Here is a 19497-nt window from a genome sequence, read left to right as displayed (position 1 = left end):
GAGCGGAGTGTGCGTGTTGGGCGGTACTTGGATATTAGGTCAGTGATGTAGTTCGGGGCAGTATGGTGGACAGCTTTGTACGTCAGCGTTAGGATTTTGAATTTGATCCGTTGCGCAATCGGTAGCCAGTGGAGGGATTGGCAGAGGGGGGTGGCGGAGATGGAGCGGTTGGAAAGGTGAATGAGTCTGGCAGCCGTATTCAGGATGGACTGAAGCGGGGATAGCCAGCGGCGAGGCAGGCCAGTGAGGAGGGAGTTGCAGTAGTTGAGTCGTGATATGATGAGGGAGTGGATGAGCTGTTTAGTGGTTTCTGGGGTTAGGAACGTGCGGATTTTGGCGATGTTGCGGAGGTGGAGTCTGCATGTTGCGGAGGTGGAGTCTGCACGAGTTTGTTAAAGATTGGACTTGGGGCTGGAAGGATAGGTTCCTACAGAAACACAGAAAGTTGCCCGTTGGTCTACAAAAACCTGTTTCTCTTTGCACCCTACTATGGTATGAAATAGGAGCATTGTTTTACCTACAATATGCATTGCAGCCAGCTTGGAAATCTCTGATTTTGACACAGAATCCTTGTTCAGTCCAAGTGGATCTATTCTATCCTATCCCAGGTTTTGTCTTTAGTAAGTAATGGATCCCGTCGAGTCAAGGGTGCTGTAAAAAACTGAAAATTTGGAGGCAAAAATAATATTTTTTTAAAAACAGAGTTAGATCTATTGGGTGAAAAGTGATTATTAGCAGCAGTGAATAGTAGTAAAATTAAAAAAAAAATAAAAATAAAGGGATTTCACTGCTTATTAATTAGCCCTTCAAGGCTAAGTTCAGACTCGGGCAGCCTCTGAAAAGCAATCCACAGCGAATGGCTTTTTTGAGATTTCAAGTGTTCAGGAGGTGATCTTGCTGTCTTTTTTGTTGCCAAACAGCAATCTTTATAGGAACCAAGACAGGCCATTGTTTATTCAAGAAATATGCTCAATTCCTCCATGAACACTACCACTGATTTCTCCAGCTGGGCTATTGTACTCTCACCGGCCACTTTATTAGGTCCACCTTGCTAGTGTCAAGAAAATCTCCCAACACCATTACATCACCACCACCAGCCTGAACTGTTGATACGAGGCAAGATGGATCCATGCTTTCATGTTGTTTATGCCAAATTCTGACCCTACCATATAAATGTCGTAGCAACCAGTCTGCCCATTCTCCTCTGACCTCTGACACAGGGGCGGACTGACAACTCATGGGGCCCCCGGGCAATAGGGGATCATGGGGGCCCTGTGTCCCTGCTCAAACTCAGAAAAGCCTATGAAAAAGGTACCAGGGGCATCTCATAGGGCCCCCTACTGACCCCGGGCCTTCGGGCAGTGCCCAAGTTTCCATATGGTCAGTCCGCCCCTGCTCTGACACCAACAAGGAATTTTCTTCCATTCAACTGCCGCTCACTGGATATTGTCTCTTTTTCGGACCATTCTCTGTAAACCCGAGAGATGGTTGTGCGTGAAAATCCCAGTAGATCAGCAGTTTTTGAAATACTCAGACCCAAATGCATTCAGTTGTTGCCATGTGATTGGCTGATTAGCAATTTGTGTTACCAAGCAATTGAACAGGCGGACCTAATAAAGTGGCCGGTGAGTGTACTCAGAATACATCAAACGAACTTTCACTGATACACCCCAAGAAAAGTCACACTTGCACCCTTGAAAGTAAATATTCATAAACCTTTTCTCTAAATACACTCAAACTCCTATCTCATAAATAACACCCACTTATATAGTGACATGTATGTCCGAATACAATGATCATCACTGGCAACTATAGCCAGCAGCAAGGATCATACAAAAAAAAAAACAGATAGGCTATCGATTGACTTCAGTACAACCAGCCTGCCCATAGATGCATTGAAATTCGGAGGGTTCCTGATGAATTTCGAACCATCTATTGCCAGCTTAGCATGCCAATGACATGGCCCCATTGACTTGAAAGAAGGAGTCTGACAAGCCGTGCCACCTGTCAACTTGAGGGGTCACGTTAAATTTCCCAGATCCGTGGCATGTGCATAATCCCTTCTAGCTGTGTGGTAGCTTTTAATTGGGCAGTCATGGAGGTCTAAAACTGAAGCTCAGTGGTCCGTTTTACCACCCTACCACCTTGGGTGACCATGTAAAAGAGGCCTTAAAACACCACAATTAAGTCATCATAACAGTCTATACTATTAAAGTAGAATAGCAACCCTTTATATTTTGTTGAAGAACTACAGTTTCTGGTCCTTTACCTCTAAATTCTCTGATCTGTTAAGCACCATAGAGTATGACAACATTCTAGAAATATAACTAAATCATAGCAGTAGTAGAGTGATTTATTAGATTCAAGAATTTATAAATGCCGTAGAAGGCATCTAAGGCACCCTGAAATTGCACCTTCAATAACTTAGCCAATAAAGGGTATCACTTAAACTCCAAACTTGCATACCACAAGACCCCCTACTTCTTGTTTTTAATTAGGACTTATCATCCACCTCCACTAGTACAAGGCCATGGATGGAGGACACGGAGTGGATCCATCTATGTCTTCTGGCAACCAGAAGGTGCTTCATGCAGGACTGGATCTCTGATCATTCTCCAACCATCAAAGATGTATGCAAAAACCTTAAACAGCTGTTCTTTTTTGAGAAACTAGACCCAGAAATGTAGACTTGTACACATACTAAATTTATCTGCAGGAGGAGGAAACATGTTATTGAAGCAATTTTGACCAATTCTGTTATTAAGCAAATATACGGAGTGGTAAGCTAAGGCCAGGGGCGGACTGACAACTCATGGGGCCCCCCGGGCAATAGGGGATCATGGGGCCCCTGTGTCCTTGCCCAAACTCAAAAAAGCCTATGAAAAAGGTACCAGGGGCATCTCATGGAGCCCCCTACTGACCCCGGGCCCTGGGGCAGTGCCCGAGTTTCCAAATGTTCAGTCCACCCCTGGCTAAGGAGCAACTTACCAATAGAGAGGGTTCTCTGCAAAATACAGGTGATGGATTTTAGTCCTTTCGACTTGTATCTGTTGGCGATAGCAGCCTTCCCTTCACTGTGAAAGTGTTCTGCTGTTTGTTAGTGTCTCTTTTTATCATCATCATCAGCTTACCAAGTCACCAATCACATGAGCCTTTTACCTGACATAACATGCAATGCACAATGTTACTGTAAGCGTACCGATGTAGGAAAACAATTGTATTTGGCTCTCGAAAATCTGCAGATGAGGTTTTGTTTTTTCTATTTAAAAAAAAAATTTAAAAACTCAATAAAAGGTGTTTGTAAAAAAAGGAAATCCAAACTTTTTGCAATAAAAATAAAAATAATCCTCCCTTTCACGTTGTAGGAACGTGTTTTATACCAAGAACGTTGCTCCGTACTCATCCCCGTGTCACACTGGAGATCAATCGGAACGACAAAATATTTGGGTCAGTTTTTTGCTTGGCTTTTGTTGCCAACGTTCTTGCTTTAGGATTGTCCGACAAGTGCATAGAGGTGGCTATGGCTCTTTGTGTACATTGCTATCTTTACGGCACCCAATAACAAAGGATCAAGCGAGAGAAAACTTCCACAAAAAGAAACCAGCTTCAACTATTCATCACATATTTTTTTCTTTATCATGGTTGAAATTTCTCTTCGCACTGTAAAGCCAAAATTCCAAATATTTCTAGTCGTTTGTATATGTTAAGTTACGACCACAAATTACAACTGCGGCACACAAGACGCTCAACTACAAATCGTAAAGGCAGTCTACCACCCAGGAAAGAGCCTTTCAACATGCAGAAGTTCAATAATTAGACCATCTAACATGATCCTGCTAACTCAGTCACTTTCTGAATTATTTACAACAGGAGTCCAAACCTTTCAGTACAAGGGCCTCATGGTATATTTTACAACTGCTTGTGAGCCGAATAAAAACCCATCAGGGTCCCCCTTGCAACAGAGAACCCCTTACATCTGGTCCCTTTCAGAGTTCCCCTTACACCATAGTCCCCCACAATGTCCTTCCTTATATCAGAGTCTCCATCAGAATCCCTTCTTACATCAGAGTCCCCCTTACATAAAGATCTCTGTTAGCCCCCCCTTATATTAGGGCCCCATCAGAGTCTCTCCTTATTTAAGGGTCCCCATCTAAGTCTCCCTTACATCGGGGGTTCTCATCAGAGTCCTCCTTACATCAGGTTGAAGCAGAGAGCATAGGGAGCCTCGGCTGACTCTAATCCTCAATGCTCAGTGCTCAATGAAGATATGCCATTGACCCTAGTTGTGAGCTGGATAAAATCTTTTGGGGGGCCAGATGTGACCAGGAGCCATAGTAGGTGACACTTCTTCATTGACCTCCAATGTAGGGCAGCACAATGGCTAAATGGTTAGCACTCCCGCCTGGCAGTACTAGGGTCATTGGTTCAAATCCCAACCACGGCACCACCTGCCTGGAGTTTGCATGTTCTCCCTGTGCCTGCGTGGGTTTCCTCCGGGTACTCCGGTTTCCTCACACACTTCAAAGACATGCTGGTAGGTTAATTGGCTCCTGTCTAAATTGGCCCTAGTATGTGTATGTATGAATGTGAGTTAGGGACCTTATATTGTACGCTCCTTGAGGGTTAGGGACTGATGTGAATGTACAATATATATGTAAAGTGTTGCGTAAATTGATGGCGCTATATAAATACCTGAAATAAATAAAAAGTAAATGTAAGGGGACACTTGTACACTGGCCACCAATTTAAGTAGATATTTCTACACCAACCACTAATATAAGGGGACATTTCTACATTGGCCACCAATGTAAGGGGAAACTTCTACACTGATCACCAATACGGACGGAAACTTCTGCATTCGTCACCAATGTAAGGGGACACTTCGACACCAACCATTAATCTAAGGGGAAGCTTGTACACTGACCACCAATATAAGATGACACTTCTACATTGGCCACCAATCTAAGGGGACACTTTTACACTGATCACCAATCTAAGGGGAAACTTCTAAACTGATCACCAATATGAGGGGATACTTCTACATTGGCCACCAATGTAATGGGACACCTTGACATTGACCACCAATCTAAGGGGACACTTCTACACTGAGCATCAATATCAGATGATGCTTCTACTTTGGAGACCAATTTAAGGAGACACTTCCACATTGATCCTCAAACTAATGGGACAATTCTACAATGACCACCACCATAAGGAGACACTTCTACACTGAGCATCAATATTAGATGATGCTTCTACATTGACCACCAATCTAAGGGGACACTTCCACATTGACCCGCAAACTAACTGGACAATTCTACAATGACCACCGCCATAAGGGGACACTTCTGCACTGAGCATCAATATCAAGTGATGCTTCTACACTGGCCACCAATCTAAGGGGACACTTCCACATTGACCCGCAAACTAACTGGACAAATCTACAATGACCACCACCATAAGGGACACTTCTACATTGGTCACCAATGTAAGGGGACACTTCTACACTGACTATCAATGTAAGGGAACACTTCTACACAGACTATCAATGTAAGGGGACACTTCTACACAGACTATCAATGTAAGGGGACACTTCTACACAGACTATCAATGTAAGGGAACACTTCTACACAGACTATCAATGTAAGGGGACACTTCTACATTGACCACTAATGTTAGAAGAAAACACAATTTTTACTGCCCCTCTTTTCTCCAGTTACTTTTCATTGCAAGAATATTACTGAAAATTGTTATGTGATTTAGCAAGAAAATTATATTCCCTGGTGTCAAATATGGAAGGTACACCATGTTACTTATTCTTTCAGAACTTTCTTCGACACGTGAGTTGTGGGTACAATCTTTTTAACAGGGTTTCCCCAAGATCTGAATATTATTTCAAGGTTCCTGTAAAGGTTGCCGTATGAGATATATATATATATATATATATATAAAACTTATTTTACTACCAAAAAGTACCACGGCATTTTTGGTCCTCACCATAACCGTCATCAGGACTAAAATTGTACTTTATGAAAAAAATTTACCCTAGACTTCACAAAAGCATTTATCAATACTGAATATTTGAGACCAAAAGCCAGTTATAGACTGGGGCAGTGGCCACTTTTTTGCATTGAATATTTGAGACCAGATTCTTTATTGGAGCATAATATCTGTAATTAAATTAAAACTCGAGAATCTTTTCTTTTGTATGTTATCGGGACTGAAATTTGACTTCAAGAGAAAAATGTTACCCTAGACTTCACAAAAGCATTTATCAACACCAAATATTAGAGACGGGATTCTTTAATGTAGCTTCATATCTATAATTAAATTCGACACTCGGGAATATTTTCTTTTACAAGTCATGGGAACTGATATTTGACTTCAATAGAAAAATGTTACCCTAGACTTCACAAAGGCATTTATCAATAGCCAATATTGAAGACTTGTTTAATGGAGCCTGCTATCTAAAATTAAATTCAACACTCAAGAGTCGTTTCTTTTTTATCTGTAGATGAATGATCCACAAGAAAAATATGAAAAGTATAGAGATAAGACAGATAGAAAAAAAATAACAGGAAGCTGACAGGCCTGGGTAGAATTCACAAGAACAATATATATGTATTGCGTAATACTTCTTTGGGTCGTCCTCAGCCTCACTGCACCGGTAATGGGTGATATTATTCAAAGGTTCATCTTTGCAACATTCAATAGAATTCAGAGGTTCCTTCTCAGAATCTCATGATGAAGACAAGTTCCCTTTTTCTCAAGCTTACTTCTTTCATTTCGTCAAATTTGTATAAGTATTATATTTAGCTCACAAATTTGATGACTAGTCTCAGATGTTCATTTCATTTTGTGCGCATGTTAAATCACTTGCTTCAAAGTTTCAACTGTTTATTTTTTGTAACCTCGCCCCAAAATGTTAGGTTACATTGTGACCATGTTCAAATAGTGATACATTGTTTCAGCTGTTTGGTAATAGATTGAAATACATCAAGTGGAGATTGTATCATTGCTATCACTTAAAATACTTTGTTCAGGCCAAGCTGACCCAAACAAACTAATTAAAGTGATGGCAGTGATGGCAAAGTTGAAGTTTGGCTTTAATTGATGAATCACTTTGCTTAGACTCTTGTAATATAGCATTGAATCAATGTAATTTTTTTTCATAATCAAATAATATAACATGACTACACTGAAATAAAATAAAGGCAAAATTTACAAGGAGCTAAAGAAGGATTAAAAAAAGGGGTAATATGCTCTTGATAACATTGTTTCATAAGATATCAGTCATTTTTGTAAAATAATCAAATATCCACGATTATGGTTCAATTTCAAGATGTGCCACTTATTGTTTTAGCTCACTTTGGCTTGCTGTGTGGGAAATTTTTTTTATCCTCCTTTAACTCCTTGAAAATTTTGTATGCCTTTTCTTGTTTCAGTGTAGTCATGTTATATTATTTGATTATGAAAAAAAAATTACATTGATTTAATGCTATATTACAAGAGTCTAAGCAAAGTGATTAATCAATTAAAGCCAAACTTCAGCTTTGCCACCACTGTCATCACTTTAATTAGTTTGTTTGGGTCAGCTTGGCCGGGACAAAGTATTTTAAGTGATAGCAAATCTGGAGTCCAGCTTTAAAGCTCCTGTAGCAATTATAGTCAGTAAGAAACTTTTTTTTTATATGTGTATGCCCTTTATATTTTTATTACAAGAGAATAGTTAACTTAAGTGACAATATTACAGTTATCTTCTGTGGTCTTAATTTAAGTGAACGCTCACAACTGTTTGCAAATCAGGATTTTTATGAGACTGATAGGCCTTTTCAGAAGTGTGCTGTCCTCTACAGAAGGTTAATATTTTTGTTTTCATATTGTATATCATATTTCTTATACTGTGGTTTGATTGATCAGTATACAGTAAATGTGTGCTGTCTACAGTATTCTATAGTGTATATCATGTCATTATACTATAGTTTGTCTAATCGGTATACAGTATGTTTATGTTGTCTATAATATTCTATAGTGTATATATCATGTTATTATACAGTAGTGTTTTTGTCTATTCAGTATACAGCAGTTATATGTTGTTCATTTAATAATACATATCATAATATTATACTGTGTTTTATGTATTCGGTATATAATATGTTTATGGCATATTTCATAGTGTATATCATTACATTATACTGTGTTTTATCTTATCAGTATAGAGTATGTTTATGTTGTCTATTTTACATCGTAACATTGTATCTTGTTTTGTCTATTAAGTATACAGTATGTTTATGTTGTCTGTTTTACATCGTAACATTGTATCTTGTTTTGTCTATTAAGTATACAGTATGTTTATATTGTCTATTTTATATTATTATATCTTGTTTTGTCTGTTAAGTATACAGTATGTTTATGTTGTCTGTTTTACATCGTAACATTGTATCTTGTTTTGTCTATTAAGTATACAGTATGTTTATGTTGTCTATAATATTCTATAGTGTATATATCATGTTATTATACAGTAGCATTTTTGTCTATTCATTATACAGCAGTTATATGTTGTTCATTTAATATTATGTATCATAATATTATACTGTGTTTTGTGTATTCGGTATATAATATGTTTATGGCATATTTCATAGTGTATATCATTACATTATACTGTGTTTTATCCTATTAGTATACAGTTTGTTGTCTATTTTATATCATAACATTATATCTTGTGTTGTCTATTAAGTATACAGTATGTTTATGTTGTCTATTTTATATCATTATATCTTGTTTTGTCTATTAAGTATACAGTATGTTTATGTTGTCTATTTTTTATCATTATTTCCTTTTTTGTCTATTAAGTATACAGTATGTTTATGTTGTCTATTTTATATCATTATATCTTGTTTTGTCTATTAAGTATACAGTATGTTTATGTTGTCTATTTTATATCATTATATCTTGTTTTGTCTATTAAGTACACAGTATGTTTATGTTGTCTATAATATTCTATAGTGTATATATCATGTTATTATACAGTAGCATTTTTGTCTATTCATTATACAGCAGTTCTATGTTGTTCATTTAATAATATATATCATAATATTATCCTGTGTTTTGTGTACTCGGTATATAATATGTTTATGGCATATTTCATAGTGTATATCATTACATTATACTGTGTTTTACCCTATTAGTATACAGTTTGTTGTCTATTTTATATCACAACAGTATATCTTGTTTTGTCTATTAAGTATACAGTATGTTTATGTTGTCTATTTTATATCATTATATCTTGTTATGTCTATTAAGTATACAGTATGTTTATGTTGGCTATTTCATACAGTGTATCATAATATTATCATACGTTTTGTCTAATCAGTATACATTATGTTTATGTTCTCCTTTTGAGAGTGTATATCATAATATATTATTGTGTCATGTTTATTTAGTAAACAGTATGTTTATGTTGTCTGTTTGATAACAAATATTATGTTGTGTTTTATCTATTAAGCATACAGTATGTTTATGCTGGCTATGTGACAGTGTGTATCCTATTATATTATTATACTACCCATTGTCTATTCAGTATATAGTATGTTTATGTTGTCTATATCATAGTATATCATATTAAATTGTCTTTTGTCTAATCGTTGATAGTGTGCATTATATTATAGCATGATGCTATTATTCTGTGCATTGTCTGATCAGTATATAACATGTTTATGGTGGCTCTTTGATGGTGTGTATTATATTATAGCATGATGCTATTATTCTGTGCATTGTATGATCAGTATATAACATGTATGTTGGCTCTTTGATGGTGTGTATCATAATATAGCATGATACTATTACACTATGCATTGTGTACTCAGTATATAGTATGTTTATGCTGTGACTTTTTTAGCGTATATCATATTAAATCACGTATTGTCTAATCAGTAAATATTATGTTTCTGTTTTGTATTTTATAGTGTATACTATAATATAATGCTAAGTATTGTCTATCAGTATATAGTTGTTGTTTTTTTACTAACATTTCTATTCTATGTTGTTGCTAAACTTTGCAGGTGCATTTGTAACACATTTTTAAAGAACCCGGATTCATATTGAAAAAAAGTTTATGTTGTCTCTTTGATATTGTACATCATAATATCATGGCATGTTTTGTCTTCTCTCTATACATTATGTCTATGAGGTCTATTTGATCCAGTATACATTGTTACTGAGCTATGTTTTGTGTAAGCAGTATACAGTCGGTATATATGCTGTCTATGTGACATTCACTACTGTAATACTGCATGTACTGCCACACTTTTTAACTATTTATCGTGACATTCTAAAACTGGTCACTCATGTCCAGGGGCGGACTGACCATTTGGAAACTCGGGCACTGCCCGAGGGCCCGGGGTCAGTATGGGGCCCCATGAGATGCCCCTGGTACCTTTCTTATAGGCTTTTTTGAGTTTGGGCAAGGACACAGGGGCCCCATGATCCCCTATTGCCCGGGGGCCCCATGAGTTGTCAGTTCGCCCCTGCTCATGTCTATCGAGGTCGTATTTTACCCTTTGGACTGAAGCATGTACCCATCAACTGGAAGCGCTGAATCAAGTAACAGAGACATCCGATGAACAATATGTGCTGGTATAGCTAGCGTGATATATTTTCATAAATAAATATATAATCAGCTCTTGGGAAAATTCCCTAAAAGATCAAAACCCTCCAGCATCTGGAAAGACACTATTACCCCAAATAGATCCCCAAATTGTATAATATATTCCCATCGGCTGGAGTTAACTATTTCCTTTTTGTGTTTGTAGTCAAGGGCAGGGGCGGACTGACCATTTGGAAACTTGGGCACTGCCCGAGGGCCCGGGGTCAGTAGGGGGCCCCATGAGATGCCCCTGGTACCTTTTTCATAGGCTTTTTTGAGTTTGGGCAAGGACACAGGGGCCCCATGATCCCCTATTGCCCAGGGCCCCATGAGTTGTCAGTCCGCCCCTGGTCGAGGGTTGTATCCTGTTAGCCATCAGTTCATGTGGAAAGTTGGGAGTTGAAGTGATCCCCTTTATTGGCCAACTTAAGTTATTACAGATGCTTGTGCAAAAAAAAAAAAAAAGCAGAATTAAGAGGGATCACTGAACTGTCGATGGGATTAGGCGCCATTTTCTGCTCCTTAGGCCATGGTCCATTAAAAATATCCAATTGTTCATTGTAGCAAGAATGGAAACAAGGGAAGAGATCGTTTGTTATTGTGACAAAGTCGGTCAGCGGTTGCTCTCCGGTGTATTGCTTACAGCCAAAAGTTGAATGACTGTCAACAACAAATTGCGACTTTCGCCTATTATAAATTATATACATGGCACACCTAACTATTACATAGTTAGTCTGGTTGAAAAAAAAAACACAAGTCCAACCAATAAAAGGGGGGAAAAAAATTATAGAACTCCATATACACAGTCCTATAAAAACAAAAAAACTACAAAAAAAGTTATAATCCTATACCCACCATTGATTCAGAGGAAGGCAACCCCCACCCACCCCCCCGATGATCTAATTTGCACCAGCAGGGAAGAATTTCCTTCCTGATCCTCCAAGGGGCAATTGAATATTCCCTGGATCAACTTTACCTACAAATATTAGTATAAATGTATCAAATGTTACTGTAATGGGAGCTTAAAAATACAAGCAGACATCCAACATAGCTGTATACCCAATCTGACAAATCATACAAACTCCCCGTCATCTTGAACCATAGTTGCTCTTTATATTTACCATCAAAATACAAAAATTTTTAAAATTTTGAGCAAAATTTTGTTCATTTCTGTGTCCCCATTGTTATCATTCTATTCCCTATCAATCCTGCTATATACTGTCCCTATTGTGTCACAGGTCTACTGAAAAGAATGGAATCGTGTGAGTTTGGTTTGGGTAGGTTCAGGGGCGGACTGACAACTCATGGGGCCCCGGGCAATAGGGGATCATGGGGCCCCTGTGTCCTTGCCCAAACTCAAAAAAGCCTATGAAAAAGGTACCAGGGGTATCTCACGGGGGCCCCCTACTGACCCCGGGCCCTCGGGCTGTGCCCGAGTTTCCAAATGGTCAGTCCGCCCCTGGGTAGGTTTTAAGATGACCCCTCTGATTGTACCGAACACACCCGCCAACACATTCACCGACCAGGCCCTGCTCAATAAACAATCATTTGATGGTATTACCAATCAGCAAATATATAATACAGTTTATACATGGCCGAATCACTTTTAAAATCAATAAAAACCGTTAACTGTAAAAAATGAATACAAAAAACTTTTGCATTGAGTAACTAAGAAAAAAACAAAACAAAAACAAAGTATAAACAGGCTGAAAAATGACAAGAGACAAACAGTGAGAGAGCATGTGTGTGTCTTACCTGCAGGATCTGGGGCACAGATGTCTCTGCTCCCGGTGTTCTCTTCCCTTCGGGGTTTAGATCGCTATCCTCCTCCCACCACACACAGGAAATCAAATGTCTCATCTGGGGCAACAAATCACTTGGCGAACTGAAGATGTTGAGCAGCTGAGAGAAAAGTAGAGAAGTTTTCAAACGATGATATGGTGCAACAAAGTTCTACGTCGTTCCTCAGCTAAGAACCATTAGAGAATATGAACATGTATTTAAAAAAAAAAGAAAGTGCAGAGACTTTACAGAGATGTCTACAATGTGACTATAGGGCTTTAAAGTTAAACTCCAGCCCAGGGGCCAACTGACAAGTCATGGGGCCCCCCAGGCAATAGGGGATCATGGGGCCCCTGTGTTCTTGCCTGCACTTAAAAAAGCCTATGAAAAAAGGTACCAGGGGCATCTCATGGGGCCACCTACTGACCCCAGGCCAAGTTTCCAAAAGGTCAGTCCGCCCCTGCTCCAGCCTTCCCTTCAGTACTTCAGTATTGCCCCGTTGTACCGGCTCCTCTCCTGGACTGAAATGTCTTACTCTGATTTTACTGCACACTGTGAGCTTCTCACAATGTGCATTAGAAGCTACAGCAAATTAGATGGAGCCCACCTCCTGGCTGGAGGACGTCCACCATCATCACTGTTCCTCATCAGCCTGAGGCAAGCCATTGGTTGCCGGAAAGAAAATCACTCAGTTCCTCCATCAACACAGTTGGTGTTAATGGGGGAATCCCTCCCGCAGTGCTATTGTGTTCTGACCAGGGGTGGACTGACAACTCATGGGGCCCCCGGGCAATAGGAAATCATGGGGCCTCTGTGTCCTCACCCACACTCAAACCACACCCAAAAAAGCCTATGAAAAGGTACCAGGGGCATCTCATGGGGCCCCCTACTGACCCCAGGCCCTCAGGCAGTGCCCGAGTGGCTAAATGGTCAGTCCACCCCTTGTTCTGACAGCGGGGAGCCTTCCCAGCCTGCCCATAGACAGATCGAATCTTGGCGGGTCCCTGCTGAACCAGCCAAGATTTTATTCATCTATGGCCGGTTAGATTGTCCCTGGCCCTCCCCTTTCACTTACCTGTATGAGAAGCTTGAGATGATGAGGACATCCTTCACACAATTCCCATCCAAGCACCTCTGAATGTTGGGACAGGGGATACAAGGGCAATGGAAGGGCGCAGGTGCCAAGAAGCTGGAATTAAAGATATGAACTTTTGAGCACTGGTGTCAAATAAGCACAAACTTCCTTGTTAGGCCACCTTGATACGCCAAGTCCAGTAGAGATCAGAGCATGGTCACAAGCTGAGTTTGGTAACAGTCATGATGGAAGGCACCAAATTGGAAGGCCTTCTCTTCTCTAGTCAAGACCAATTGTCAAGGCTCTGTCCACAGCAGAGGTACTTGGAGACCTGGCATTCCTGCCAGTACCTTGCATGGCCGCAGAAATGCACACTGGCAAACATCTATGCGCATTGGTGCACGGATGTGAGCTGGAACATGCATGGCACTGGCGCATAGTTACGCACGCATTAGCCCAGTTTGGTGCCAGATGGCCTTTATAAGTAAGACCATCACTTCCTCAAATTGGTTGATATCTGGCTCCCCAGTACCTTTCTCCGTGTTCCTTTGCTACTGTGATCTCCTGCTACCGATTTGGCTTGTTCCTGGACCTGTCTTCTCTGCCTGACTCCTGATCTGAACCCGGCTTGGCTAGCAGATACCTGCTCTCCTAATCTGACCCCAGCTTGGCTAACGGATATTCTCACTTGCTCTTCTGTGTATGACCCCAGCTATCCTATTGACGACGTCTGCTCCATTCTCCACCTGGCATCTGACCTTGGCTTTGAAATGACTACTCTGTGGTCCTCTGCTACTCTGAAGGCCTGCGTACCTCTCATGGGTACTTGTCTGAAGACACCATTCCAGTGCATCAGCTGTGCTCCTGGGTATACCTCTGACAAACACTCCTACAGGCGACCCATGCTACTTTGGGCCTGACTCCTTCTGTCCCATATCCAGAACAGTCTGGAACTTAGCCGCAAGGGAAGCCCTCTCTCCATTAGCCTCTATCACCAGGTACGTGAAACCAATACTCATTCAGCTAATGCTCATATTCATGCAGTCCTTGGCTTGTCTATGATGACCATGCTCTTCCAGGTATGGACCTCGGTCTGCTGCCTGACTACGCTTATCCTGCATTTCATGTATGATTTTGGCTTGGCTTCTGACTATGCTCCTACTGTCCATCCATGCTGACCCTGGCTTGCCATCTGACCATGTCCTTGATATCAATCGATACCTGGATCTGCCTTGGACTGTGTCCTTGCAGCCTCTGTGTAAAGCTTCTAGGTTTCTAGGTCTAGTTGACAGGTGCCATCCTTGGTCCTCTTCTGGTGTACCTGCACTGCTGCTGACTGCCTTCCAGAGGCCACTACTACTAACTACATGATTACTGGAACCCGTGCTTCTTTGTTCCCTGTGTCCATGTTCCATCCTCAGGAGTACTCAGACCAGAGCTGTAAGAGAAAGCCCTTCCATCAGTTTGGCTTCCAACCAAGGTACTTGACATCAATTCTGGATTCTGGAGGGATAATGGGCAAACAATTGTCAAACAAGGACACAGGGAACTGGGCACTGCCCTAGGGGACATGCATCAATGCAAAATAATATTTTAAATGTAGTGTTCAATACAGAGGGGGTGATGTTCTTTTTATGCAACATCAAAAGTGACATTGGAATTACATCCTCGATCAATGCCTGGCTCGGGAGATGCCTATGTGTTGCTTTGAAGCAATGGGGTTGATTTGCTAAAACTGGAGCGTGCAAAATCTGGTGCAGCTGTGCATGGGAGCCAATCAGCTTTTAACGTAAGCTTGTTTAATGAAGCTTTGACCAAAAAACCTGGAAGCTGATTGGTTCCTATGCAGAGCTGCACCAGATTTTGCACTCTCTAGTTTTAGTAAATCAATCCCAGTATGATTCTCACGAACAATGTCAGCATAGTTGTGGATGGTTTAACCAGCCATAACAGGGATAAATTGACCGGTGGGAGTAGCAGCCGGCCACAACAGATCTAAAAGCTATTAAAATTGTAAAAGTGCAGCGCTTGTAATAAGACTGGATAAATAACTGGATAGCATCAGAATAAAGTGCTTAGTAATATAAAATAAAGTGCTTAATATCCAGATAAAGTGCTTAGTAAATCAATATCATAGGAAATAATAAATGACATTCCAATAAAAAAAAAATGATTATTAATGTCCAGATAAAGGAATCATAATATATAATAGTCCCAATAAATGTAAGTGATTCAGGTATGAACTAATAAATCTTGTTATCCCAGTGGCATATAAACAAATATTCCAGAGATGTGCAGGGTATGGTAAAAATGCACACTCACCAGATGCGCATTTTAAATGCGCAATGTATTAATGTGTTGTAGTCAGCCAGAGGTCCCCTTTAAGGTGGGATGGAATACAGCCTGGTGTGGATATCCCTCCTCTGGAGTCTGGGGTGGTTAGAAGTCAGCCAGAGGTCCCCTATAAGGTGGGATGGAATACAGCCTGGTGTGGATATCCCTCCTCCGGAGTCTGGGGTGGTTAGAAGTCAGCCAGAGGTCCCCTTTAAGGTGGGATGGAAACAGCCTGGTGTGGATATCCCTCCTCCGGAGTCCGGGGTGGTTAGAAGTCAGCCAGAGGTCCCCTATAAGGTGGGATGGAATACAGCCTGGTGTGGATATCCCTCCTCCGGAGTCTGGGGTGGTTAGAAGTCAACCAGAGGTCCCCTTTAAGGTGGGATGGAAACAGCCTGGTGTGGATATCCCTCCTCCGGAGTCTGGGGTGGTTAGAAGTCAACCAGAGGTCCCCTTTAAGGTGGGATGGAAACAGCCTGGTGTCGATATCCCTCCTCCGGAGTCCGGGGTGGTTAGAGGTCAGCCAGAGGTCCCCTTTAAGGTGGGATGGAATACAATCTGGTGTGCATATCCCTCCACTGGAAACTGGGATGGTCACCTGTGTTCCAGCTGGAAAGTCAAGATGGCCACCGGACCTCCGTGATCCTGCGGCTTGACGTCATGGTGTGCAGCTCCTCCTTAACATGTTTTGTATTTATCCAGTCTTATTACAAGCCCTGAACGAAAATATTCCTGCGCCAATACAAAACTAATAATGATCTAAATTGCTTCTGTGCAATGTGAAAACACAAACAGTGATAAATATAAATAAAACAGCTCAAAAATAGACCTCTAAACAAATATTCAGGCTCACAAATATATGACGCTCATACGTAGATCACAAATCATAAATGTCCACTCAAAATTAGTGAATATCCCATATAATAATTAATTTATCCTTCTCCAGAACCAAAATAATAAACAAGACTTGAGAACGCCCGATGGGAGGGGCGAAACGCGTTGACGCATTTCCGGTCTACACTCCATACGTCTGACGCCACTTCCAGTGAGTGGAACGCACGCGTTCCAGCGGCCATTTTTTGGGATCTGTGCTGGTTTCTTTGCTGATCCTCTGTTCCATCCTGTGGCATTTGATGTGAGAATCCTGGATTATGGGGCTGTGAGCTGGTCGTGATCATCTGGCTGGTATCGGTTCAATAAATGTGCCTTTTACAAGTTGGTAAAATGTGAGTGGCCTGGATTTTGTTTTTTTTATCTATACTATTGATCTGGCAATATTACACTATATAAGATTTTTTCCCTGGTGACACGATGGCGCGGATTCATAGGTCTGTGGTGGGGACCTGAAAGAAGATCATAACCTGGCGGTGTAAGAATACTATAGAGCTGATGAAAAGAGGGTTTAGGATCCCTAAAAATCCCTAAAGGCTTCTCATTCACCATTATCTGGTGAGTGCAATTGATGTTGGTGTGCACGGGGGTAAGGTGGAAGCTTTTTTTGATCTAAAGATTGTTTTGGAATCTCCAGTCTTCATCACACACGGTCCTTTGGTGTTTATTATTCTGGTTCTGGAGAAGGATAAATTAATTATTATATGGGATATTCACTAATTTTGAGTGGACATTTATGATTTGTGATTTACTTATGAGCAGCATATATTTGTGAGCCTGAATATTTGTTTAGAGGTCTATTTTTGCGCTGTTTTATTTATATTTATTACAAGCGCTGCACTTTTACAATTTTGCTAGTTATTTTAGAAGGTATATGGTTTCGTTTTTAGTGTACCAGCTGCTTCCATTATTAAGCGCTCGCTGAGTCCCACTTTATTCTAGATCTAAATGCTATAACTAATTACTACGACTACTCCTCAAGGCAACACAAAAATCGCCCCCTGGAGATACCCTGAGACTGACCAACACCCCCCTCCCCCACGGAAAGAGGCTGACATTGACCAAAAACACCCCAGCCCCCCAACCCCACCCAAGAGAGCCTTCCACTCAGGGGCGGACTGACCATTTGGAAACTCGGGCACTGCCCGAGGGCCCGGGGTCAGTAGGGGGCCCCATGAGATGCCCCTGGTACCTTTTTCATAGGCTTTTTTGAATTTAAGCAAGGACACAGGAGCCCCATGATCCCCTATTGCCTGGGGGCCCCATGAGTTGTTATTCCGCCCCTGCTTCCACTACCACTGCCCCCCATGCACTGGCAACCCCCCCACCCCAGTGAGAGAGAAGACACTCACCTTCACAGCTCCGGACATCCCTGGGAACAAGAGTCAGGCTCTGCATACACCACCAAGCAACGCGCAGCGTCTCTCAGATCCCACCTGGTCCCCATGCTGCGTGAGTCCCTTCTTCCATCCCTTCTTTCGGGGGGTGGCACTGCCCCCCTGAAAAATGCTGCTGCCCTCCTGAAAAATGCCGCCCTAGGCAAATGCCTTGTTTGCCTTGTGGTAAATACGCCCCTGTCTTAATGACAAAGTGGATAGCATAGGACAAGGCTGTTTGAGCGCCCAAGGTGAAAAGGCCAAAGGAGAGGGTTCTCATGACCACTGATATGTGGTCCAGAACACTGGGAAAATAAGATGGCGGCTGGGAAGGATGCACAATTGGGCCCAACAATGAGCTGCACTTTAGTGAAGGAGATAGCATGATCCTCTCTTCCCCTTTCTTCTCAATAGGAACTCTATGACTCCTCAGAACCTCCAGTTTCCATCCCCCACCAGCACCCTGGAGCCTATGCAACATCCCAGGCAAAACGTTACCATGCTGTTTTTTCAGTTGGTATGCCCGGGGGACAGGAGCCACACTGAGCTGTAGACTGAAAGCTCTTCGGGAACAGGCAGGCGGAAAGGTGGCCGACCCCACGCCAGCTTGTGCCAGGTCAGAGCTAACCAGGATGGTGGTCCTCGATGAGGCGGGGATTCGTGATACAATCCCTCTGGTGTGGTGTAATAGACCCGGCACTAGAGGCACAGCAGCAGGAGGAAGAGGGAAGATTCCTGTTCAGGGGCGGACTGACCATTTGGAAACTCGGACACTGCCTGAGGGCCCGGGGTCAGTAGGGGGCCCCATGAGATGCCCCTGGTACCTTTTTCATAGGCTTTTTTGAATTTAGACAAGGACACAGGGGCCCCATGATCCCCTATTGCCCGAGGGCCCGGGGTCAGTAGGGGGCCCCATGAGATGCCCCTGGTACATTTTTCATAGGCTTTTTTGAATTTAGACAAGGACACAGGGGCCCCATGATCCCCTATTGCCCGGGGGCCCCATGAGTTGTCAGTCCGCCCCTGTTCCTGTTGCTTTAAAAAAGTCCTGGATCCTTTCTTGGATACACAGAATATAACTGGATATAACATTTATAGGTGAAGTTGATCCAGGGAATATCCGATTGCCTCTCGGGGGATCAGGAAGGAATTTTTTCCCCTGCAGGAGCAAATTGGATCGTGCTTTGTTGGGCTTTTTTGCCTTCCTCTGGATCAACTGTGGGTGTAGGATTGTAACTTTTTTTTTTTTTTTATGGTTGAACTGGATGGACTGTTGTCTTTTTTCAGCCAGACTAACTATGTAACTATGTCTCAGGGCCAGCAAGATCCTTTGCCTGCTGCTTCCATCCCTGAGGCAGAAGCAAGAAGAGGATGAATAATAGCAGGAGGAGGAT

This window comes from Staurois parvus, unplaced genomic scaffold, assembly GCF_062004578.1.
Source record: "Staurois parvus isolate SC_StPar_1 unplaced genomic scaffold, SC_StPar_1.0 ptg001376l, whole genome shotgun sequence".
In the NCBI taxonomy this organism is placed as follows: domain Eukaryota; kingdom Metazoa; phylum Chordata; class Amphibia; order Anura; family Ranidae; genus Staurois; species Staurois parvus.
The sequence above is the reverse complement of the archived record's forward strand: the minus strand, read 5'-3'. Positions refer to the sequence as shown.